Raw genomic sequence first — 27,181 nt, 5'->3', positions numbered from 1 at the left:
TGGAACTGCCCCATTTATATAGAAAACAGGCCCTTGTGCACAGACCATTCTATTGGAGGCTACTCTCCCAGTTTCAGGAAGAACAGTCCTCCATAACAATGTGCTGGCACACATCCATATCTTAGGGTTGAAATCTGTTCGGGCACAGTGTTTGTTAAATTACAACATAACCACTGATTCTATGTTTGGTCCTCTTTTGGAAGGCCAAATATAAAAGTCGGTTGTTTTCACAAACGAAACACCGCGTGACGCCACGACCATGGAGACAGCGTAGCAACACCAAGTGAATTCAAAGTTACGCCACCTTTCATTTGCGTGGGTGGAACATTTGGGCGGTGCCGGTTGTATATCCAATTTCCCCACACACGGACCGAAGCTGGGGGGATGTTGTTTAAACAAGGCATTTTAGGAGGGCGTGGAGGAGGTCGTTAACTTTGCATAAAGAATATCTCTTGGGTTAGAGGACTTTAGGGTCTTTGAAACTTTAGGGGATTCTTTATCTATGCACCCACAGTTGGTAAAACACTCCACACAGAAAACGAGGAAAACTTGAACTTGACATCACTATGACACCTTATATATCTGTAGTATTGGGCAGACGGTCCAATCCCTGTGTCTGCATGGTTTAGCTCAATCCTTGCAAAGCGCACATTGCCCTAGATATTCTCGGTAATCCTGAAGCCTTTTACTTAGCTGGGTCCGTCGTGTGGTAATTTAGTATCCGGAAGTCTACACGTGCAGTATCGCTGAGTGACCCTCCGGGCGCGGCGGGATGACACACCTGTTCTCTTTTCTCACGAATGATAGTACGCTTGTGAACGTAAAAAGGTATCTTTGAAATTTGACCTCTGTAATGAATGCTTCAGATTTTGGGACTCAACCTGCGATATAGTTTCAATTTGAATAAAACAGTTATATTTTACGGTCCGCAGTACAGCTGAGCTTGCACTCTCTGAACACAAACACACAACTATTTTAATGTCAATAATGTGCTAATATGACTTTATTAATAGTAATAATAAAAAAAGATTTTCATACTATATTTGTTGTAAGTGGAATGGGTTCCAAATACACACGCTAGTTGGTGCTTAGAGGACGGGAACTAGCCACAATTGAACAAACTGACGTAATAAAAATTAGCTGTTATGTTAGGGAACTTTGACGTGTGAGAGTTACACCATAATAGTTTTGCCACACAAAAAACCAAGGGATTTCCAAAAAGTGTTGTAAATCTGTTAAGATCTCTGAGGTAAGTAAGGCATCCTCAAGATAAAGTATTGTTCATCAAGCTGTTGGCTGGGGGCTTGTGAAGATTGTAGAAAAACACATTTGTTTGTGTTGGTAGACGAGGAGAACACAACTTAACAGCTATACTTGTTTAATGTCATGTTCACTTACAAATGGTATGCTTGGTGTTTTTTTTGGCCCCCGTTTTTTCTGAACCTTAAAGGGATATTCACCAAAAATGAAAATTTCTGTCATCCATTATCACCAATGTCGTTCCAAACCTGTATGAGTTGCTTTCTTATGTTGGAATAAAAGAAGACATTTGAAGATGTGGTACTCAAAAACAGTGGGGTTGCCATTGACTTCCATGGTAGGGAAATAAAATACTAGGAAAGTCAATGGCAACCACCAAACTCTTGATTCCCAGCAATTTAAAAATGTTTTTTTTATGTTAAACATAAGAAATGGATGGAAGTTTGTCAGTTTTTAAAAAATCTTTTTTTTTTTTGTTACAGTGAAGAAAAATCACCCCAAAGTGTTGGGCCCAAAGGGTTTCCCTTTCCGGATGTGATGTGTTAAAAAACATAGAGGGGAAGCTTTTTGGAAAAAGGGCCACTGCCTCAGCAGTATAAACCCCTTTAAAAGGGGTTACCCCAAAATATAAAAACGCCATTGGGGAAATTGTCTTAAAAAGGAGACCCCCGTTCATTTTCAGAAAAATTTTGAGTTTTGATTTATTTCCGAAATTTTTGACCCCCCAGGGGTACGGATTTTCCCTTTCCAGAAAAAAAAAAATTTTCGAAAGTCCAGGGACATCAGAGGGAATTGTTTATTAAACATCGAAAAAAAATTTTTTTGGTTTCCAAAAATAAAAAAAATTACGACTTTTTGGATTGTCTTCTTGGGGTCTGGGAACGCCCCCGGGCTGTGACTTTTAAAAACCCTTTTGGGCAACGGTTTTTGGCCCCCAAAAAAAAAGATAAACCGCCGCGGAAATCACTGCAGGGGTTGGGAACCCCATGAAAAGGAACCGGAAAAAGAAAAATGCTGAAAAAGTCGAATTTTGTTATTTTTTTGGGGGAAAAATGTTTTTTGAGCTTCAAAAAATTCTAAGGGCCCCCTCTAAGTAAACAGGGACAAATTTGATGATTTTTTTATTCCCCTTTCGGGACGGGACAGTATACCCTTTACCCTTTCCCAATGGGGGACGAAACTCTCGGACAAAAATCTAAAATATCTCAAACTGTTTTCCAAGATGAACGGGGTCTTAGGGGTTTGGGAAAAACAAATTTGGGGTTGAGTCATTAATGACAAAATTTTTAATTTTTTGGGTGAAAAAAACCCCTTTTAAAATTCAGTTGATATGTAACTTACTATCTGTCTTTTATTTTAAATTCCCCCGGGTAGCAGTGAGTGCTTTCATTTTCATCGGTTTTTTTTTTTTAAAAGTGCGGGTCTAAAAACCAAAATTATAAACTCACCCCATTAGCATACAAAAATTTGGCCAACCCCCAAAATTATTTTTTAAGGGAAGTAACCTTAGTCCCTGGTTGTTTTTTTTTAACCCGGGGCCTCTGACCCCCTTTTTTCCCACTAGTCCCTTTTCGTTTAAAAAAGGGGGGTTTTAGAATAAAAACCGATTCGTCTCACGGGGCGTTTCCGCGCTTTCAGAAACATCCCCCTTTAACTACAAAACCCTTTAAAAACAAATGTCACGGGACCTTTTCATGCAGGGGGGGCCCAAGCCCCTTGGGGGCCATCAATGGGGAATCTACCATCCCATTTTGGGGGCCAACCCAATGATGTTATTTTTTAAACAGGGTCGTCGGATATGGAAGAAGGAAAAGGGGCAGCCCCTCCATCATTTTAAAAAGTTCTGTTTTGGTCCTTTTACACTAAAAATGCAACCCCGGGGGGTTTTGGGTTTTAAAAAAAAAGGGGTCTGCAGTTTTTTTAAAAGCCCGGGGAGTAGTGTAAACGGGGCGAATAGCAAAAGTTTTTAAAAAAAAAACGCAGTAGTGAAAAGGGGGCCTGAGGGGAAACTCCCGGGGGATGAAGATTTGGGGGAATTGTTTGGGGAAAACTCCATTGAGGGCAAAAAATTCCCCTTTTTGGGCCCGGTTTGTTAACTCCTTTTTCCCAAAAAAGGGTTTTTTTAAAAAGGGTTTAAGAAAGAAAACACTGATTTGATCATTTTGGATGTTTAGTCCTAATGTTGATGATGTGGCAACTTAAATTATATCTTTGGGAACCAAAAGCTTAGCAAATTTTGCAGTTAAAACCTGTAGGTTTTCAAAGATACTTTTTTTAAAAGACCGGACTTTTTTATCAAAAAAAACCCACCCACAAGTTTTTCTTGTTTTTTGTTTTTTAAAGAACAGCACATACTTTAAATTTAGAAAACACATCTTTTTTACAAAATTTAAATTTTTCACCCAATAAATCATAGGGTTGGTATGTGTTTTTTATAGATATATCAGACCCAGGGGGAGGGGGAAAGGTCCCAAACAAAAGGGGGGAGTTTGAAGGCCATCAAGAGGTTGTGAATGCAATGCAGACCTTTAACGGAGGTTGCCATTTGCTAAGGGGCCCGCATTTTTACCCCGCTTTAAACCCCTGATAGTAAGATTTTGTAAAAAAACTTTGGGTTCAGAAAAAGGGCTTTTTCAACATGAAAATGGAATCTATGAAGTAGCGGGTTTTACGGGTTTTTTAAGAAGTCTCGATCTTTTGTTACAGACCCGGAAGTGTGGGGCCCGTTTTTGAAGGCCCCAACACCCCAGTAAAAGTGAATTTTTTGGGTTGGGTCAAGGGAGCAGGCGGGAACAACGTTTTTCCCGGGGGATTCAAGTGCCCGGGCCCACCGCTGTTACAACCCCAAAGTATGTTGTTTTAAAACCCACTTTTAAAAATAGTCCACCCAAATAAAAAAAACCACCATCTTTAAATTCCATTGAAAATTTTTTGAATTTTTTCTTAAAAGAAAGAATGTTTTTGATACACAGGGGCATTTTTAATTCAGCAAAGTAGAGAATGATTCACATTGAAAAAAAATTACCATAAAATAGTGTAATACCACAACGTTATATAAGTAGATTTTTGTGGGAAAAACAAACCGAATTTAAAGGGAAATTTCATTTTAAAAGACATTTCGGTCCCCAAATTTAATGGGTTCCCAAAAACTCAAAGGACATTATTTCTTCAGTGGAACCCCGGGGCAAACTTAGAGTTCTTTTTCCAAAATATTGAAAGTGGTTCTAGAAACCAAAAAGGAAAAAAAAAAAAAAAAGTGTTTAAAAGGGATAAGTGAAAATTTAATAAATTTGAATGGTTGAAATGAAAATGTGTTATCTAATAATTTTTAAATGGGGGGAAATTTAAAGATTTAATTAATTTAGTTTGGGACTCGGGGTTTTTTTAGTATTATTTTATATTTTTAAATTTTTTAAATTAGTTTTTTTTTTGTTTTTGGTTTTCCTTTATAAATTTAGTTTATTTGTTTTTTTTTTTAGTTTTTTAAATTTGGGTTTTTTAAATTTAACTTAACATTTTTTTATTTTTTTTTTCTAAATTTATAAAAAAAAGCTTTAACATTTTTTTTTTTAATCTAACTTTCATTTTTTTTGGGTTTTTTTATTTGATTTACTGAAAAAAAAACTTTTTTTAAAATTCAATTAAATTTTAAAAAAAAAATTGTTGGGCATCCTGCCTAACAGCTTTTTTTTTTTCTTGGAAAACAGTAATTAAAGAGTTTAAATAATACAAGCACTGATGATAGAATGACATTTTTTTGGCAGAAAATTATATTTTTTGGTTTTTTTTAAAATTGGGTTTTCATAAATATATAATATATTTATATATATATATATATATATAATATATATAATATATAATTTTTTTTTTTTTTTTTTTTTTTTAATAATAAAAATTTTTTTTTTTTTTTTTTTTTTTCAAAAAAAAATTTAACCCGTTTTCCCTGGTTTTTTTTTTCAAAAAGGGGAAAAACCGCTGGGTTTTCCCCAAAAGGGCCTTTTTTCCTTCAATCAAAGGAAAAATTTCCTTTTTTTGGGCTTAAATTGGGTTTTGGAATTAGCTTAGGGTATTGGGGGTTTCCCTGTTTAACTTAAATTTGGGGGGGAACATATTGGCCCTTTTTTTCAAATTTTTCCTTAGAACAAAAAGCAGTGGGTGTGTTTGGGGTTTCCACGGGCCCCCGGGGTGTCAGTTGCCCGGCAACGGGTAGGAAGGGGGGCCCCGGACCCGGGTGGGCGGCTCTTATGACCCCACCCCAGTGTTAGAGTTTTAAGAGGGGCCTGTTTTGCAACGCTGGGGGGCCACAGCAAAACTGTGCTCTGGGGGGAAGGTTTGTGCCTGATCACACTTTTTCCCAATTTAATGTGCTTAACAGTCATTTAGAAAAGCTTTTTTGCATCCTATTTGAAGCTTGACCGCCCCAAAGTCCCCATTCCCAAATTTTATTTTTATAAAAAAGAGTAGCCAGGATATCCTTAAAAAATACTTTTTTTGTGCTGCACAGAAGAAAAAATTAAAAAAAAAACAACATTTTAAACCAAAATTTATTTTTGGGTTTTTTCTCGCAGGTATGAATGAAAATTTTGGGGTTCAGTGGTTTGAGGGCCCCGTTTTGTACACCATAATATACCTGTGGGGTACCGACCCAGTGCTTTCTTTCTCATTTAGAGGTTTTCCCTCTAATTCATGCTTTGGGCTTGGATCCCAGCAGGAGAGTTGGGGAGGTCTATAAAAGGGAAAGTAAAGCCGGCCCCGTGGGGCCAAAAACTTTTGGGAAAAAGGGGGATGGGCCTTGCTTTTTCCCCCGGGCAAACTGGTCCGGGAAGGGGCTCCAGGTAGAAAAAACCTTAAAATTTTTTATACCCCTTTTAAATAGGGGGGTTTTGGGCCCTAGGCAAATATTTCAAACTTGTCAAGAAATGTCCAGCCAAAATCTATTTTTTTTTTTAAGAAATTTAAGTGTAAATGTAGAACCATTACCATTAAATGTATTTTAATGTAAATTTATTTTTTAAATTTTTCTATTTTTAGGGAATTTAACATATTTTTTCCCCTTTTTATTACTTTAAAGCATCCTGGCATTTTCCCTAATTTTTTTAAAATTTTTTATTTATTTTAAATTTAAGTTTTTTATTATTTTAAATTTTTTTTATTTTATTTTTTTCAGCATTTTCCGTACATCAGTTAATTTTTCAGGGGTTTTTGTTTAAAGACTAAAACTGTTAAAAAGGTTTACATTAAAATTAAATAAAACTTTAAAAAAGTATAAAAATTTTTAGATGAACTTTTTTAAAAAATTAAATTTTAAAAAAATTATTTGCAGTTCTTTTCCCAAAAAAAATTTTTTTAAAAAGAAAAAAGTTATTTTAAAAAGAAAAAAATATAAAATTAAATAGAAATATTAAAAAAAATTAAAAAGACCCAAAAAAAAAAGGAAAAATTAAAATTTTAATTAAAATGAAAAACTAAATACAAAAAAAAAAGCTAATTTAAAATGTTTTAAAATGAATAAATAAAAAATATTAAAAATAAAAGGAATTTATGTATTTTTTCCCCTTTCAAAGCATAAAAAAACCATAAAGTTTGGGAGAAATTAAGAAAATGCTAAGTTAAATACTTGGGGGTTTGAAAAAAAATGCGCAGTCAAATTATTCTCCTTAAAAAAAAAGGGGGCCCCGGGGCCCGGGAAAAGTGGGTCTCTGTTTTGGTTTGTGAAAACCCCCCACTAACAGGTTTTCCCAGGTATTTCCGAAATTTTTCCAAATTTGGGGAAAACAAGATATTTTATTTCCCTTCCATTCATGGCCCAATTCCCCAGGTCTGAGGGGAGGGCCGGGGGAAAAAAAAAAAACCTCTCCAAAAATTTTTTAAAAATTTTTACCAAAAAAATGTTCAACCACCTTCCCCCCCCCCGGGGTCAATCCTACATCCCGAACCTTTAAAAAATGATTAATATTACTTTAAAGCTAAAATTACAATGGGGTAAAAAACGTTATTTTTATTAAAAAAAAGGGGCATATTAATTTAAAAGGCCCGGTGTGAATACTTAAAGAAAAAATATGGAATAATTTCATTATGGTCCCGGGCCTGTGAACAAAATTTTTTTTGGGGGTTTAAAGAAAAAATTTTGGGGGCAAATATTAATTTTAAAGAAATTAATTTTTAAGGGAAAAAATTTCATTTGGTTTCCTTTTCTTGATTTTGGGTTCACCCCCACTTTTTAGTTGGACTGTTTTTCCCCGTGATATTGTTGTGTGTTTTTTGTAACCCATTTTTTGATTTGGGTTAAATTCCCGGTTTTCCAGTTCATGGGGGGACTTCAAGAAGGGGGGACATTTAGACATGGTTTATGTGTATGGTCATCCACAAGAGCATGGGAGCAAATTTTTTAACACCCTATTGGGATCCCCAAAACCAGATTCCAGAAAAATTTTTCATAAAGATATACAAGCATTTAAATTTTTAAATAAAGGGGTTTTTAAAAATTTTGGGGTTTGTCTGTTGCAGATCTACAAGGCTGCTATGATGGGGGTTTAGGGCTGGGGCAGATTTAACCCGGGTTCAGAATACCGTTGGGGAAAAACTGAGGTCGGGAAAATTTCCAGAGACTGTAGAAAGGATAATGTCCCCCCCGCAGAAATTTCTTTCCCCCCAAATGGGACGGGAAGCTTTAAACCTTTTGGGGATGGGAGGGACCCCGCAGCAAACCCCCCGCGAACCATCACACCCCCCAGCACCCGCAAAAATTAAATGCCGCTGGAGGAACTCACAAATTTTTTACAACCCCAACGGCCCAAACCCGGTTGGAAGCTTCGACACCAACAATAAAAGTAAAAAACTTCCCAATAAAAAGTTGTACCCGAAAAGGGAATTTGTAATTTTACTGAAAGTTCCCCCAGTTGGAATGTTACACAAAAAGAGGTTTTTTATTTAAAGCTACCAGCAAAAATGCTGTTTAACCCCTTGGTGCATTTCCCATAAATTCTTCAAAAAACTGCATCAGAAAAAAAATGATGGTACAATTTATTTTTCACTTTTCCCAATTTTTCTCCCAATTTAAAAGAATGTGTTGTAAATTTATTTTTTTAAAGGATTTGTTATGATTTTAAGTTATTAAAAATATAAGTTTTAATTGGGTTTAAAAAAAAAAAGGGGGTTAAATTAAGCATTTTTTTTCCAAAATTTTTGACTAGATATTTTTTTTTATTTTTTCGGAAAAAAAAAAAAAAAAAAATTATTTACCAAGGGTGCATTTAAATTTATCAAAAGTGAAGGTAAAATTTATATTGTTAGAAAATATTTTTTTAATTTCCCCTTTTTTCAAAGAATTTTGGAAAAAATTAAAAATTTAAACATAAAAAAAATTTATAATAAAAAAAAAGGGTTTTATCCGCAGCATTTTCCATCAAAATAAAAAAATTGGATTTTTGTATATTAAAAAAGAAAAAAAGTTGGTTTTTAAAAAAGGGGATTTTAAATTTCACAATATTACTGTTTTTTTTTTATTTTTTATTTAAATAAACATAGCCTTTGAAATAAGAGACTTAAAAAAAAAAAAATAACCCCAAACTTTGAATGGAGTATGTGTGTATGTTTTTTGTAGATGAAAAGTGACATTTTATGTGTAAATTTAAAATAATATTTTTGTCTGGGCAAACACTGGGCGTGATTTTTGTCTTGTAGGCAGTACCCCTGTCAATGCAGAAACATGCTGAGGACACAGTAAAATGGAGCCATGAGGGGCCAAGGCAGTTCACAGACACAGTCTCCTCTTTGGGAATGTCCCATATTGGGGAATGTCTCTTAGCCCTCACCAAGGAGCCCTGTTCGTGGCATATTTTTATATCAACCATCAGATACCAACAAACTGCCACTTAGATGATTCTGATGCCACAGTTTAATCGTAATGGATGATTTTAATCTTGAGAAATTGGTTTGTGTAAAAAAAAACAAAAAAAAAGTGCTACGTAATTTTAAACAAAAATACGACAGTTCTCTATAAGTGGATTGATATGTTGGTATTTGATGAGAGGAATGTTGTGAAATATCTTCGATTTTTTTATGTCGTGGCTTGCTTGATACTTCATAGGAAGGGATTGAGTTCTGTCTCAGCGCTTGTTCCAAGTCTCTGATTGATCATACACTGTATAGTATCATCAGCTCTGAGATTTACTGACCAAATAAAGCACGAAACTGTGTGAAACCATTTGGGTACCGGTGCTGCAGCTCCCTCAGCAACCAAGGGTTGTAGACCACATCGTGTGTGCCGTATGAGTTTAGAGATTTATGAGTGGAGTGATTTCAGAAAGAATGAGGACGTGTCGTGCGAGCGCCAGATTTTAGTGTATGTAATGATGCAGGTTTATGTGGGACAAGTTCAATGAATGTTTCTGGTTTCCAGGTATTACATATTGTCAAAGCAAACTGTTATTCTGGTGACACGGGTTTACAAATACACAACTGTAATAGTCAAGTTGTGTCTGGTGATTTTTATTTGGTTTTCTTTTTGTTGAGTGGTTGAATCTATTTCCAATCTTTTTTTTGTTTTGTTTTTGTTTTTTGATTTTTCTGTGGTTGCTCACAAGTTGTGGAAGTAGAGGCGAAGGATTCAGGTTTGCAGTTTGTAAATGTTTGCTGTGCTGAGATGAGCAGAGGATGAAGAGGTGGCGCAGTTGGTGGGGGGTGCCGGGAAGCCATTAGAGAAACCAAACCGTGAATTGTTTTTTAATTGGGACAGTTTGAAGCAAGACAAGGTCCTTTTATTTTCCTTTCTTTTCTATAGTCAAGAAGTTTTGTTTGTTAGCTTTGTAGTGTTATGCAAGGCCAGGAGGGTCCTCCTCACACAGCGAAGGTATCCTCTATTTTGCAGCGTGAGATAGAAATTTAAGAGGGTGATTACCAGGGGAAGGTGTGTTTGTGCAGTTGGGAGTGTAGTTACTCAGAGAGAACAGCAACTAATCCCATGTCAGTTTTGAAATAGAACATTGTCCTAAACCCTTAAGTAGTTTTAAAAACTATTTGGTCACTGAAGTGTTTTTTTTTCTTCTATTATATCATACCCATGCATAGATACAGCTTGTTTTTTTTTTCCAACCCAGACATACCTTTGTGAACTGTTTGTCGCATAACTCTTTTGCTATAGTTGGTTTGTTTGCTGAGGAGAGATTTGCAGCGACCCTATTACACTGGTATTCCCAAGTTTCTCACACGTGTTCATTTTCACACTACTGGTTCAAATCTTTATAGACATTTGGTCACACAATGCTCTTGAAACACACTGAATAAAAGTTACACGGTGCTGCTGTGTGCATTCTTTTATTCCTCAAGGGGGAATTTTGGTTTCATGGAGGTTCTAGTTTTTTCTAGGTGTAGTACCGCATGCTTTCAGACTTTTCATGCAAAGAATACTTAGTGGGTCCCATTAGTTTTTTTAAAGCAATAAAGACAACTTCCTTAAGTAAAAGAATTAGATATGTTAAAGTGTTATCCTCCTCACTAAAATAGTACAAACCTTCCATTTGCCATATTTTACTGTTGGACCCATTTAAGTTGGCCGGCATGCAACCGTTCACACCAAGACACTATAACTATAAGATCACGTATTCGCGTCCACACCAATCGAACGATATCGCGGTTAGTTCTCGCACACGCGGCGTCTCCGGCTTTTAAACTCTGGAGCTTCATCACAACAGGATTGATTCTGACTGGCTGTCAGTGTTTTTATCGTTATTCACTGAAAAAAAAAATCATTCTGAAAAGTGATTCCAACGATAATCGTTTTCTCTGTACCTTTATCGTTAAGCTTGTTGTGTGGAACACAGCTTAACGATAACGATAAAGCATTAGTAAAGAATAATTCTCATTATTCTTTAATAATGAAATGATTTTTAGAATAATATCTTTAGCGTTAATCTTTATAGTTATCGTGCTTGGTGTGAACGGGGCCTTTACTCATGTTATTGAAAAAATTATTCAAACTAATATTTTCTTGAAAATCTTAGAATATATGTTTAATGCTTATTTCTAGAATATAAAATCGCATATCGGGGTATTAAACACTGAGACCCAAATTGTGTAACAGGGCTGAAAAAACCAAATCAGATATAAAATAATTGGGTCAAATACAACACTTATATAATAAAACATTTTACAGGCCCCTTTGTTGAAAAATAATTAAAATTAACAATCACATGCAGGCATTTATTTTGCTTGTAATTGGTACTTAGTTCTTTTGGTGTAAATAAGTAAGCTTAAAAAAAAAGGATTTGTTTTTCCCTGGGAAAGCACTTCAAACCATTATTTATTAAACGGCTGAAGTCAGTACACTTATTTAAACAAAAGCACCAAAAAAAAAAATAAAAGCCTAGCATCGACCCATGACTACACCATTCAATAAAGACCCTGAATGTTGCCATCTGAGATGTTTCCTGATGATTCTCCTCCAGTAGTTTTTTTTTATTTATTTTCCTTATTTAGTTCTTTCATATTCTTATTTCCTATCAAAAATTGTCTCCACAAACAACCAGGGATTTGAAACAATGTGAAGACCACCTTCATGGCCCTCACGCATGCCTTTTTTAATTGATGTTACTATTACCAAATCAAATGGGAGGCTGAGATGTATGTAGTGCATATCTGGGTGAAGATGGAAACATATTTTTAAGAAATCTGAATCAGAAAGAGTGTGTAGCCCGATAATAAGAGTTTCCAGGTGTCTTGAGACATTTTGTTCAGACAAAAATTCTGACTTTTTGAAGTTTGTCTGCATAGATTTACAAACCTGGTCAAAACCAGATCCATATGTGGTGTGAAATCGGAAACAAACTGGATTGTGTTTCAGTGGGAATGGTCAGACTGGATTTCAAGTAGTTTTTTTCTTCTCATCACTGTAAGGCATCACGTCTACAATGTAAGGAAGAAGTGTGCAGTATTTCAAGAGTTAAATCCGAATCGATTTCTTTTTTATTGTTATGTAACTATGTAGATAACCAATTAAATATTATCCATTAGGTCCATCAGGATATGGCAAAAGGAAATCTCAGGGCCATGAAAACACATTAGCATCTTTTGAGACTAGGTGAGGTAAAAGAGAAAATGCTGCCTGTAACACCAGGGTAGACAAACTGAATTAAGTTCATGTGAAAAGCTACTCTGAGGAATGAATTACAACAGAAAACCAGCAACTGTGACGTGCCTCCAAAGTTGCTTGGGCACAACGCCCCCAAAAAACGTTTCATCTGCAAAACATCGGTCCTGTAACACTAATACTCATTTCACTCTTCTTTGCCATCCCATATAAAACTAAAATGAAGAGGAGTAATCATGTGTTAAGTTTGTAGAGCTGGTGTTCAGTGTGGGCTGAGGTACAGAGAAAGAGTAACAGTAGTCTGGCACATTGAGTGTTGAGGTAAGAGCTGGTGTGGTTTCTGGTCCTTGCCGAGTCCGGGCTCACCTGGATCCATAGTTGGTCTATGCATACATGGTTTAGCTGAAGCCACTGGAGAAATTGAAATTGAAGGTTTAGCATTTTTGTGATCAGCCAACCTACAGCTTTAAATGAAAGCCTTTTTGTTGTTTTCGAAACTAATGACGTGCACCTGATGCTAAACACATTACATTGTCTTGAGATGATGGATTGGGTGTCCACTCACCTCTAGTACATTAAGTCTGATGGTGCCATCTCCACCTTGATCAAAGGCCTTGAAAGCTCCTACAAAGAGAATAGGTTCACTTCTTCAGACAGTATGCATGTATGATTTTTAGTATACACAAACCCCAAATCAATTGTTGGTAAAATTTAAACATATGAAAGATTTCAAGTAGAACCCAGTAAAATCTTTAGTTGTCAAGAAAGCAGTTCTATATGCATTCCCCACAACTTTAAGTGTTTTAAAGAAGTTTAATTTGAAACATTTTCCAAACAAATGTGGAAATTTTCTTTATCCCTACACCATTCTGTTTCCAACCCTGTTATGCGGAGATTCCCTTTTTAGTACAATTGTGGCAGCATTGTACGAATTAATTCTATCTGTAGCCAAAACATAGGAACAAATTAGGACAAAGTAGCCACATTTTTTTGTTTTTAATAATTTAATTATATACTTAATATATATCTAAAATACTTAAATTAATAATTTGAAAACGTGGACACAAATTTTTCTATCATGTGCAGAGCTCCGTATGTTTTTAAAATAGTATTTCTGACATCATATTTTTTAAAGTCATTTATTAGTATTTTATTGTTTAGCTTATCAATCTCAACAGTTCAACTCTGTTATGAGAAAAGGTCATTCAGCAATTCTTTACAGAAAAAAAAAACACTGTTCATGGAACACTCTTTAAAAAATAAAATGGTTACAATGATATTTGCTTGCTAATACTGTTATTCTGTCATTTTTTTGTCCTGTCTTTCGATCCAAAGACATTATGAATGTAACGGGGTTGACAAAAAAAGAACAAAGTTTTGAAGTTTTTTTTTTTAATGCATGATTTTATTACAATGCACAATGAAACTGTGCCTTGTAAAAAAAAAAAAAAAAAAAGTATAATTGCAAACTTACTGAGTTAATGTAAAATATTGAAAAATATATATTTTTTCCAGCTTAAATGGCAACACTTCCTGAGAATGACACTGTGTACTATTTCCTGAATACTATTTGTTTGACTGTTTGCTAGATAAAAAAAAAGATTATGACTTACTGAACATCCCCTCCAGTCGCACAAGACAGCTGACGAAACTGTCAAAGTCGATGTTCATGTTTTCATTGGCATAGCGCATGGTGATGATGTCATAGAGCTGGTTATTCAGACGGAACCCCTGAGTGGCACACAAAAACACGTGACTGAACAGTGACAAGACCATTAGAGACAGACACATGTTCTTCAACATGAGAAAAACAGATGAACAGTAGAATACATGAAAAACCTTCTAACCGGCATCATTGATGTGTGTTTCTCATCTCATAGCTGCTGATAGTGCCAGTGTGATCAAAGTCATAGCCTTTGAAGATTCCCTGTGGAGAAAATTTAAGTCCATGTCTAACAGTCTGTTTTTTTATTTATATAGGAAAGAATGAGGAGATTTCAAACCTGCCACTGTTTGATTTTGTTCCACAGTTGTCTAAACTCTTGCAGGTTAAGTCTTCCTTTTCCGTCCATCTGTGTGATTAGGATTAAGAAAGATTTGCATCTGCTACGAAATTAAATCTACTGTACATGGTGAAGAAATTACAGTTATTTCAAAACTGTCAGAGTCATACAATTTTCTCTTCTTTCTTTTCAACCCTGTTATGCTGTGAAATTTCTCTCTTTTTTATTTATTATTATGTTTTAAGGACAGTGACATCAAATAAGTTTTTGGGGTCGGAAAGATGTTTGAATGTTTTTGAAATACTCTCTTTTTTTGCTCAAACAAGGCTGCATTTATTTGATCAGTAAAAAGCATTAATATTAGAATTATTATTACAACTTAAAATAACTGCATTAATATACAGTACTTGTAAAATGGTAATTTATTCCTGTGATGCAAAGCTGAATTTTCATCATCATTACTCCAGCTTCTACTCCAGGCTTTACAGAAATTTTGTAATTTTGATACAAAGGATACGTCCATGAGAGCAATCATGCTTCTACAGCTCTCTCGATCTGAAGCCCTCAGTGTGTAATGTCCTTGTCTGTAAAACAGCAGATCATTTCTTGAAGACATTGTATAGAAAAACCACAATCATACAATATAAATAATCTACAAAGATACGCACATTTTAGACACCACTTTGTTCAAGACATCTTGAGGTCATTGGCGGAGATCTCCATTTGCTGTAAGACACAAGAATAAACAGAAGGTCAGGTGTGGTTTTTTATTACGCCAACAGAAAACTGTCATGATATGGCTGTTACCACTGTTACCACTGGCATGGCCAATTACCGGTCCCACCCCACCACCATACTCACACTCCCCCCAGCGCTCAGTGGCTCCCAGTACTCACGTCCCCCGCGATCTGCTGGAAAAAGGACAGGAACTGCTGGTCCTCCTCGCTCTCTTCCCCAGTCGAAAGCCGGAGCCGGCTGATCAGACATGGGAGTTGTAAATACATATGTGAGAACTGAATTTATTCTCTCATTTTCATGTGAGAAGCCAAAGAATCTGATCACTGCTAGATAAACAAAACAAAAAAAAAAAAACAAACAAAAAAAAAAAACGATAGCTCCTTTTTCTCAATAATTAATGCAGATTTTACCTGGACAGCACTGGCCTTTTTATAATAAGAGTCAAATAAAGTACTGAGAAATAACAAAATGAATTGAAACCTTTGAAAAGATTTATTATAAACTACATTTTCTGAAGAAAATTGCTTGCCTCTGCAAAATCCCCTTGCCAAGAGGTTGCAATGTGGTTGCTAAAATGTGGTTTTTAGTGTGTTTCTTAAGTGTTCTGGCTTGTTGTTAGTGTATTGTTAGGTGGTTTCCATTCAGAAGAGTTCACCCCTAAGTCCACTCCAAATCTCCACGATATTCTGAGGCTGGATTTACATGATCACTGTTTATCAATCAATGGTGTCACTTGAAGCATTCATGTACATCTCTAGTAATAATAATATATAGTTAGTTTTATGTTCTAATATTTGAAACAACCCAATAAATTCATTAAGCATCTTACTTCTGGGGATTTAAGACAAGTTGGAGGTTAAGAATGTTTCATGAATCCGGCTCCTCATCTCTAGATGTGGCTGAGTCCCATCTTTTTATATCAATCTATGGGATTTTACTATCATTTTCATTAGATGTTGTTGTACATCTGTCTTCAAACTTCAACTTGCAGCAGAGTTCGAATTTAGAGTTAGTAGTTTGGTACTAATCATAATAAAGGCATGTCTTAGTTGAACTCAAATTTCAAAAGCTTTTCGATGATGAAGTACTTACCACTGGATGATCAGCTTCAATCCTGTTCTCTATCTCCCTGAGAAGAAACCAACAAACACTGGTCACCACAGTAAACAGCATCACAACAGGTCATCTAAGAGCTTTCGGGGAGCCGTTTTTATCATGTAGGTTTTCTTTTCGCATTTGAGCTTATTCTTCAGTATGTCTTTTTAAGCCACTTTTGATGGCCAAATGATCAATTGTTATTCTGCTTACATCAGCCATGTAACCATAAATTTTTTTTATAATAACCAAGTAGGAATTACTCAGACTTACCATATGTTGACTAATCCTTAAAATATGATTACTTAAATGTATCATTAAAAGTTAATTCTCTGTTTGATTTTAAAAAATAAGTTTGATATTTGGTTACAATGACTATCATAGGGCCAGTGGTTAATACACATTTAGATCACATCAAGTAACTGGAAATCATTTTTGACATGATCCTTGTGAAAATACTCTGATTCCTTGTCCTCCATCAGCATCATCAGTATTCGTTGGAGAACATCGGCAGTCTTTCGTGTGTCCATGTCTTCCTTGTAGCCGAAGTTTAATTGTGCTTCACAGTGGGTCAGAACTGAAAGGAAATGTTTACCGGAGGGTCCCAAAATGTGCTGCCGCTTGTCCTAAAAAAGATTCCATTACAGCCTCGAACTGGGGCCGATTTCTTCCAGCTCTACAAATCAAATTGTCATTAAAATTTTTGTCCTTGTGTTTTTCCACCCCCTTTCCCAATTGTGTATCGAGAACTCAATCAGGTAACAATGAAGTTAGCTTGGTATTCATGTGATAATGTAACCATGCTCCTTTGTACATAAAATAACACCCATTTAATGTGCCCTTTTGCAGCCATTATAACCCACTTCTGTAACAGCTGCTTTCAAGCCAGGTGTTTCAGAAGTTCTTCAGCTAAGACAAGATTTAACGTAAGAAAATACTACTACAAAAGGCAAACACCAGAAAAATTAGGATGTCAGATCAGTGTTACAGAGTGCACATGACATGTGGGAAAAAGAGATATCGTTGTACTAATTTGTTTCCAAGATTTGTTAACTAAATTAAAAGAAGGAAATTACTTAGTACAACATGGGAAAAAACTTGTGGCAAAGATATCTTATATATTCCCCCTCCACCCCCGCCCCCGCATGTCATGATCATGTGCATACATCCATACATTTTTTCCACATAATACAAAAAATAGGTTTTTTAGACATCAGTTACACAGAATACGTTTTTATCTGAGTGCCACATTTTTAAAAACTGTCATGTGTCAGATGCTACATAAGACACGAGACCGAGAGAGCAAACAATCAAACTCATCCATTAGCACATTTTTACCTCAAAAACAATGAAAAAGCAGCACAATGGAATCCAAAAACGAATTCTGTGTGAACAGCCCCTTAACCAGCATTTTTTTACTTAAAGGGATACTCCACCCCAAAATGAAAATTTTGTCATTAATCACTTACCCCCATGTCGTTCCAAACCCGTAAAAGCTTTGTTCATCTTCGAAACACAAATTAAGATTTTTGGATGAAAACAGGGAGCTTGAGACGGTCCCATAGACTGCCAAGTAAAATACACTGCCAATGTCCAGAAAAGTATGAAAAGCATCATGAGAATACTCCATCTGCCATCAGTGATTCAACCGCACCGTTATGAAGCGTTACTTTTTCGACGCGAATAAAACAAAAAAATAATGACGCGGCTGACACAGAAGAGTGTACGCTGCCTGCGTACAGCTCAGATTCGCCAAAATGGCACTATGCTGATGTGGAGTGACACAGAGGAGACAAATTGTTGAATAAAGTCATTATTTATGTTTTCTTCGTGTACAAAAATTATTCTCGTCGCTTCATAACGTTACGGTTGAATCACTGATGGCAGATGGAGTATTCTGACGATGCTTTTCATACTTTTCTGGACCATGACAGTGTATTTTACTTGGCAGTCTAGGGGACAGTCACAAGCCTCCCGGTTTTCATCCAAAATATCTTAAATTGTGTTCTGAAGAAGAACGACGCTTTTACGGGTTTGGAACGACATGGGGGTATGAGATTAATGACAAAATTTTCATTTTGGGGTGGAGTAACCCTATAAGACTAAAAAATATGAAAGAGGTTATGTTTTCAGAGAAAATAATATTTTTAGTTTCTTTATTTTGTTTCCCAAATAAACATCCTTTTTAAGGATGTTTAGACATATTTTCTGAAAACAAAACAAAGATACTGATTAAGCTGTGTGAGGAAAACTGCACTCAGACATTGTACAACTGAAAAAGACAAACAAACACCCCTACCATCCCTTCTGCTCTCACTCACTCAGAGGTGTTTCTCTTTTCAGAGAAAGACGCGGAGGATGATGACTCGCCTTCCTGGGGGGGCTCGTAGGTGGAGGGAATGATGACATACTCCCCAGGGCTCAGACGGAAACGGAACTGGGTCACTTCACGGAGGTTAATGTAGGCCCTGGAACGAGCCTTAGAGGTGCTAGACACGAAGAACTCCTTCTGCATATGCTGCTTGTTTCCGTGCATCTGACAGACAGACAAACCAAAAGCAAAAAATAAATTTGATCAGTGACCCAAAGGAGTTTATATTCTATCTATTTGACACATGTAAATGATCTTGGAAATGCTAAAGGAATGGCACTGTATGAACAGCAAGATATCCACAAGCCTCGAGTCCAAACATATATGTGTCTTCATACCTCCTTTGGAACCTGTGGACACATGAAACAAGTTAATAAGAGTGTTGGATGCATTATCAACATGCTATTTTGTGATGAATGCGCTATTTGCATAATTTCGCGCTGATAATGACAGAATAAAAATGCATTATGTATATTATATTTTAAATACGGTGATTGATACCTCATAGATGGAAAATCCAATAGTGAAGAGATTTGCACCCAACTTGCGTTCTCTACGCCTGTTTTTCTGCATTAGAGCAACAACAAAAGTGCAAGCCTCTTCATCATCCTCCGGGTCATCATCTTCCTCCAGGAGACGCAGGCGGTATTGTGGATTTGTCCAGAATGTTTCTATTGGAGACCACACATATTATATTAAAGCCATTATTGTTTTCTGTGATACTTCATGTTTTTTTCTTAATTTTTTAACCTGTGGAGAACTTTTAGGTGCATGAAAGTTGCTATATAAAATTAATTTTTTTATTCCGGTTTCAGTTCATTAAAATAACACCTACCTGGATAATTCCTGCATCCTCCAGCAGAGCATCCTCTTACCCAGCGTCCCATCATTAACAGACACGGTCCATTTGTGTAACTTATCATCCTCCAGAGCATCAGGGGTCAGGTTGCAAATCTCAATTTTGGTGTAGTTTTTCTTAAAATCCTCAAATGACATCCTACAGGTTGATGACGAAAGTTCAAGCTTTCTCTATGTGAACCTTCATCGTAAGGAAATGTTTTTAACTCACCAGAATTCTCCATCATCAGCATTTCTGATGCTGAAAGTTTCTCTTTTTCTAATTTAGAGAGGGTTTCCCACTCTTCTGAACTGCAGAAAAAAAGCAAAGTAAAGAAATGAGTGTAATAATTGAATACTAGCATCTACTTTTTAACCCTGTAAAGACTGGTATACACGCTTCTTTTTTTTCCTTCTTTTTTTAAGTTTATTCAACCTTTAGAAAAAAAGATCAAATCTAAAAATAAAATTGCATTAAAGTCCTTTGCTGAGTATCATATTTCATCCATTAGGATTGTATGGCTCATTATAGTATGATATAAGAAAATATGGAAAATATGAAATTCTGGTAGTCTGTAATGTAAATCATTAAAGCAGAATACTTAGATTAAATGCATATGATTTATGAATATCAGCTGTCAATCTATATCTCCCAATAAATATGTCTTTATAACCAAAGCTCTGTAGTTTTTTTGTCGGGGCAAAAACACTACAACTGCAATGCAGTACAAAATGATTATTGAGAGAAATACAAAAAATAAACTAAATAATAAATAATTAAAATGCATCCATACAGTACAAATTTACATACAGTATATTTTAGATTAACTGAGATAACAGTATAGTTTTTACTATTTGGAATGTTTTTATTTTTATATTTTTTTGTTTTAATTTTAGTTCATTTTTTTACAAAATGAACTTCAACTTGAAATGTTACAAAATAGAAATGTATTCTTATGTGTGCTTAATAAATATTTATAAAGATTTCACAGAAAAAAGACACGTTCCATGACCTGATGGTGGCCATTTTTACAATTACACTAAACTTTAAAAAGAAACTTTTTTAGCAAACATTTGTCTTCTATTGGATGTTAGAATGCATGCAGTAGATTGTGTGCAACAGGTTTTTCACCAAAGTTTTGAACATGCTGATAATTAAGGCGTCTTAGAAATATGCATATCAAATATGATGCATTAGGCTTCAACAGGTTTAAATTCAGGTCTATGCAGATACTCACTTATCGCTCCAAGGTCCATTCCATTCTACCTGACCCCAAGGGTTACGCAGACGCACCAAACGAATTTTAGACTCCTTCTGTTGGGACTGTTTACAACTGCAGTACACAAAATATCACAAATATCATCAGACACTCAAGAGTTATGTAAGGGATAATTGTTAGTACATCCAGCCGGCTGTTTCTCAGAATAAACCCTGACAGGGTGATCAGGACCCTGATGTGAAAGCGTGTGAAATAAGTGTAATAACATTGTTAGCTTATTACACGGCTAAAAAAAGGTATGTTTTTACCATATATGTTGAAATTATTGCTTAAAGTCTTCCATTCTAACACTGCGGTGGTTAAGTGTTTTCAGTCACAAGAGTGTCACAACGATAGCGGAGGGACTCATTAAAGCATACAAGTAGTACTGGTCAAAGATAACTCGTAGTACCCGGATGAGCAATGTGTTGTTCAATTTGGCGGCTGTTTATCTGGGAAATAACATACCGTTGGATGGTTCGCGATTGACCAATCAGAAAATCAAGGTATTCCACAGAGCCATGTAATAAAGAAGATAAAATCTTTAAAAGTATCAAATAACAGAACCTTTACCTCCTCTACAGCAGTAAAACAGAGTAGGCATTGACCCTTCACAAGTCCTGTTGTAGTACGAGTTTCAAAGCCGGGGGCTGGAACCAGGGACTGTGGGTAAACATTCAATTGTTTAATGGTAGAATACTACGATTTGGACCAAAAGTTTCATCAGTTTTTATAATAAAGGTTATTAAGCTTTCCTTCTTTTGCTCGATCACATCAATTTTGAGAGCAAAAAAAAAGCCCATGAGGGAGCCTCTCTCCAGAGCTTTCTTTTTCTTCATGATCTTATAAAGCTCTTTAGGGGCCTCCTTCATCTCATAGAAGTCAGTCACTCCACCGGTGAAGTCCTCCATCCCCTCAGCATTGTGTTCCACCTTTAAGAGCCTCATAGGAACCATGAAGCCTTAACAGGATACACAAATTACATTGAGAGACCTTACTAGCTAAAATAAAGTAAGTGTGGAAGTGTTGGAAGCGTATAACACACTTGTATTCAGGTGCTGTGTGGACAAATTAAAGATAATTAATTCCTGCTGTACTTGTACAGTTACTTTGGATATAATACTTTCCTTAAAAAAAGTATTATGTCCTAAATAATAATATCTGTTTTTGAGAATAGGGTCATTCTCAGGAACTGTTTATGTGTGTCCCCATTAATCATATCATGAAAAAGATACAGAACATTTTCACAACTCTCCCAGTTTATTTTCTACAGCGCTGATTAAGTAATGTAATTCTAAACGAAACATTTTAAACTAAAAATAATATATATTTTTTTTTAATGTTTGTATTCCATGTGCATGTCATCATGCATCAACATTTCATAAATGTAATATGGGATTTCATGCATTAATATGATTAAGAGATGGAATATACCAAAAACATTTACTTATATGCATTTTGGTAGTACAGAGAGATCCTTTCATTCACAAATATAATAAGGCACCCCTTTAGAGGAGATTCTTGAATGTCAGAATTGTGTGTCATAAACTTGCAATTCTCAGAATGAAACTCTGAATTGCAAGTTTATGTCTTGCAATTCAGACTTTCATTCTGAGAATTGCAAGTTTATGACATATTGCCCACAAAAGATTGATGTGTGAAGGTGCTTTGAAAGGGAATGATACTACAACAACTTACTTTGTAAGCTGTAACTGCATTTGTAAGATCGTGGGTATAGACAATATGATATTCACAAACAAATTGTGCGGTTTCCTCAAAATGGCCCATGTATTTATACATTTCACATCAATAAAATCTTAAAAGATGTTCTACAGCTTTGAATTTTAAGGACTGACTGATTCCAAAACAGATCATGCACAGATAATTGCTTACTTAGCATAAGCTTTCTCCAGCAGAGCACTCCAGAATTCATTTCTTTCAGCTGACTTGGTGAACACCAGCTGGTTGTGTTGAAGCGTGGGAATGCGGTCATCAACAACGACATCCACCCAGTCGCCATAATGTAGCCAGAACTGCGGTTGGAAAACTAACTAGAAAAGACAGAAATCAGACTAGTGAAGATAAATTCAAAAGCTACTTTGCCTCGATGACACCGACCTGGGAAATGGAAAACTTCCAGCATACGCTTCAGAGAAGCCTGCTCTTGAGGTACAACACTATACAGCAGCTTGTCATTCAGAGTCAAGGATGCAATGGCTGCAAGCACCAGCAGTCTCCTAAAATAAATAGAAAATAGTATGTCACATCAGTGGGGAAGTATTTATACTGTACATATAGACCTATTTGCAGTAAAACAGGGGCCTACACTGCTGAACTCTGCATTTTTATACACTGTCCAGGGCAACATGCCAGGTTGGTAATCTACTCTAGTAGTAGCAAGCTTTGTGTCTTTGGTCTCTTGTATTGCGCATGTGGGTCACAACAATAGAAAGCACTGCTAGTTGGATTCCCTTCCAGCAGAGTAAACACAATATGGAGGGGGTCCACTGGATTGTAGGTCTGCATATGGGGGCCCAGCAGAGAGTGGCTCACTGCCATGAAGTTTGCATATGAGACCCTTAACAAAACACTTCCCAAAGATCAGTTATACAGTCGGCAACCAATATTGTGTTATATGTGTTCAAATGTTATCTTACCCCAGATGCTCCCTGGCAGATATCTGTCCTGCTAGCGCCTCCAACAATGAACTGTGGGTTATCACATATCTCCTGCAGGACACACATCATCAAAGAGTTTGTTTATAACTGATACACAGAGCTTCGGGGATATTACACAAGGTTCAGAGATGCAAAGAGTGAGGCTGTTTCTGATTATTTCTGAGTTTGGATGAATGGATGAATCAAATGGATGAATGGATGGATGGATGATGGATGGATGGATGGATGGACAGACTAGTTGTCACAAGGTTTTAAGTTAGAAGTATGGAAGATTAAAAATAATATTAACAATAATATGGTAATTGTCTATTTCTGTGCCAAATTTCATTTCTTGTAATTGTGACTTTATATATCATAATTGCACCTTTATTATATATCATAATTGTTACTTACAACAATGTGACTTTTATTTCTCATATTGTGGACTATATCTCATTTTGACTTTTCACAATTGTTTTTTTTATTTCTCTCACAATTGCAGTTTTATATCTCACAGTGTGAACTTTATTTTCCACAATTGTAATTTTTATCTCAAAATGATTTTTCTCAAATGCACTTTTATACCGTATCTTACATGTGAACTTTCATTAATTGACTTTTTCATTAATTTAATTGTGACTTTATATCTCACATTTTGATATTTCTATGTAATTGCGACTTTATATCTACCAATGTGACTTTATTTTCTCACAAATGTCAAGTATTTTTTTGCGACTTTTGCGACTTTTTATCTCGCAATGCGACGATTTTACATAACTGTAACTTTTTTATGTCACAATGTGACTATTCTCTAGCAATTGCAACTCTATATCCCACAATGTACTTTATTTTTCGCATTTGCGACATTTGGCTATTTCTTGTAAATTTGATTTTATGTCACAATGTGACTATTTATTGTAAAGGTGACTTTATACTGTATCTTATAATGTGACTTTCATTTATTGTAATTGTGATTTTATATCTCATAATGTGAATTTATTTTTGCCATTTGCGACTTTTTATCTCACAATGTGACAATTTCTTGTAATTGTGACTTTTTATCTCACAATGTGAATTTATTTTTGACTTCAATTGCACATATCACAATGTTATTTTTACAATACCCAGAAAATGTGTTGTTAAATTACTGAAATATTAACTTACACCATAAGCCAGCACTTCAAGTAAATATTTTCCGTCAAAGGGCTTTGGTTGACATTTGAAAGCATTGGAATGCTTGGCAAAACAACAAATGTTAATTTGTGCATTTCATAAATTCCTTCATAGCTTCATAAATTAACTTTACTAAAAACTCATCAAATACTCCTTAATATGCTATTATTGTTGTTGTGCACAAAAGAGAAGTGTTTAAACCAGGCTTTTATTATGCACACATTAAGAAAAGTGACAGCTAGCCCCCATTTATTTTCCAACATGCTCTCTAAAATCTTTCTTGCCATCTGAGGCATTTATCATTGCCCCATGAGAGTGTGGTATATTTCAAGCAAATAAATACAATTTTGGTTAAGTCCCATTTGCTGAGCTAATTCTTAATCCCATGTGCCATTTCCACATCCCAACCTACAAAGTGTTAGTCCCAAGTCCAATCGAACTGACATAGGCCCCTCTCCTCCTACCCTTGGGAACGCTTCCAACAATGTTGCTTGACTTTTGTTGGACTTGTGGCCCAACTCTTTGAAGCCAAGGGAGTCCCACAGTGGCTGTAAGGATTCCTCCTCAAAAGGACCTTCTTCTGGAGATACTCCTGCTTGAGGGTGTTGTAGTCCTGGCCACTGAAACGATGTGGTTTTTCTCAGGGGGACCTTTCGCCATCCCTTCTCTCTCTTTCACGGATTAACCGAGTCGCAAAAGAAACCAGATGGGTTGTATAGGGGCATCTTGTTCCTGCACTGGGACAGTGTGTTTTTTAGGGATTGAAAATACTGGCTTTTGCCACCAACAACTTAACTCTCACAAGCCAAAATCCACCTGGCAATAAATTCAAACAGCTGAAACTCTGATTGGCTGTCCTTTTGTATATATATATTTAGCTACCTGATGCCCCTTCATGCGGTCAGGAGTAATAAAACAGTATTTAGAAGAAAAAGACAACGTTGAACCCACACTCCTTTAAACCGTGGCACAAATATGTAGCACACAAACACACCTGCATAACATACACAAACTTTGCTACAGTCTCCCTCTTGACGGCTCTCCATTGGCGCGAACAATGAGATTTGGCAACGAGTTTTGGCTCATCGTTCCGCCATTGTAGGTACAACAAAGGAGAGCGGCCCTGCAAAGAGAAGCCAGTGAGATGGCCTACCTCAGACAGAAGGCATTCCCAAGCCTTTTAAACCTGTTCGCAATGAGTTTCGCATTAAGCACTCTCAGCATAATGACGCCGGCTTGCCCTAACTTAACAAAACTGTCTATTATTGTCCTTTAGCAGTATGGTAATTAATAACCTTCTTTTGTTACCGACAAGTGTTGAATGTTCACTGTATCATACATTTGTTTAGTTTGGGGTCGCCTAAGAAGTCTTTTATTTTCTCACAAACAAGGCTCCATTTATTTTCATTATAGTAAGTAAACAGGAATATTGTAAAGTATCACAATTTAAAATAAACCTAAATAAAACGTATTTCCTATTTAGTATATTTTAAAAAGTAATTTATTCCTGGTGAATAGTAAAGCTGATTCTCAGCATTTTTTTTTTTATTTCAGGATTATCTTATTGATACAAAGTTCAAAAGAACAGCTACTATTTCTTTTATTTTTATTACAAATTTTTGTGATTACATTTTTTTTTTTATTTCAGGATTATCTTATTGATACAAAGTTCAAAAGAACAGCTTTTATTTAAAATAAAATTATTTTGTAACATTACAAATGTCTTTACTGTTAACAATTTAATGCATCAATGCTGAATAAAAATAATTTTGCATCTTTACAATATCACATAATTGTGGCAAAGAAAAAATGCCTAATAATTCATGTTTAAACAACCCAGCCATTAAAATCATATCATGTTATTAGATTTCTTGAGTAGACATCATTGTGGAGGGAATCTTAATAATACATTCCAATATTAAAGTGCTGATTTAATTGACCAAAAGTACAACTTTTTATTGCAATTGCAAGTTACTGTGATTTTTAAGGCATAAACACCATCTGAAAAACTGTAAAACAACAAAATTGTAAAAAGTGTAAAATAAAAATAAATCCTGGTAATTTGAAAAATACCATCCACTATATAACTACTTCCCAGTCTTTGTGTATTTCTAGGTCCAATCCAGTTAAAGTTAACACACCTCGCTTTACATTAAATTCAAACATACCTGCTGTCTTCAGTGCACCTTAAAGACAGAAACAGATGGTTTATTGACAACTCTCTGGTTTATATCTAACACCACATTATTTATGTGTGAAGTATTCCACTAATACTTACCACAAAAGGAAACTTTTGGCCTCTTCACACCTGATTTGAGCTTGGGTTTTCTTTTCAAACTATTCAGACCAAGAATGACCACCGATTCCACTTTGTCATCTGAGAGAAATGAGCCTTGATCATCAGCACAGCTGAAAACACATGGCACAAGGAGAATGGCATATTGAGCTGTCTGAAAACACACAATGCTATATAACATGTTCTAACTTTTATTCATCAAATTTCCATTCCACGTAAATAGCCCTCAAGGTTCAAGGTCCAAACATTTATATTTATATATACAGTATGTATATACACATACATACAGATAGATAGATAAGACATATGATCAAAATCAATAGGAAGAAGCGAAGCATTTTGTGGAAAGGTAGATTTGTGTATCATGAGCGTAGCAGTGAAAGTTGATCCAAAAATAACAGAAAAT

General features: G+C 35.5%; 1 pseudogene; it reads right to left on the bottom strand.

Annotated features, from left to right (window-relative positions):
* Window positions 1-12,580: 12,580 nt before the first annotated feature.
* On the bottom strand, window positions 12,581-25,204 carry LOC122148237 (annotated as a pseudogene).
* Window positions 25,205-27,181: the final 1,977 nt, after the last annotated feature.

The sequence above is a fragment of the Cyprinus carpio genome, chromosome A17 (assembly GCF_018340385.1).
Source record: "Cyprinus carpio isolate SPL01 chromosome A17, ASM1834038v1, whole genome shotgun sequence".
Lineage (NCBI taxonomy): Eukaryota > Metazoa > Chordata > Actinopteri > Cypriniformes > Cyprinidae > Cyprinus > Cyprinus carpio.
Note: the sequence above shows the minus strand (reverse complement) of the source record. Positions and strands in the feature narration are given on the sequence as shown.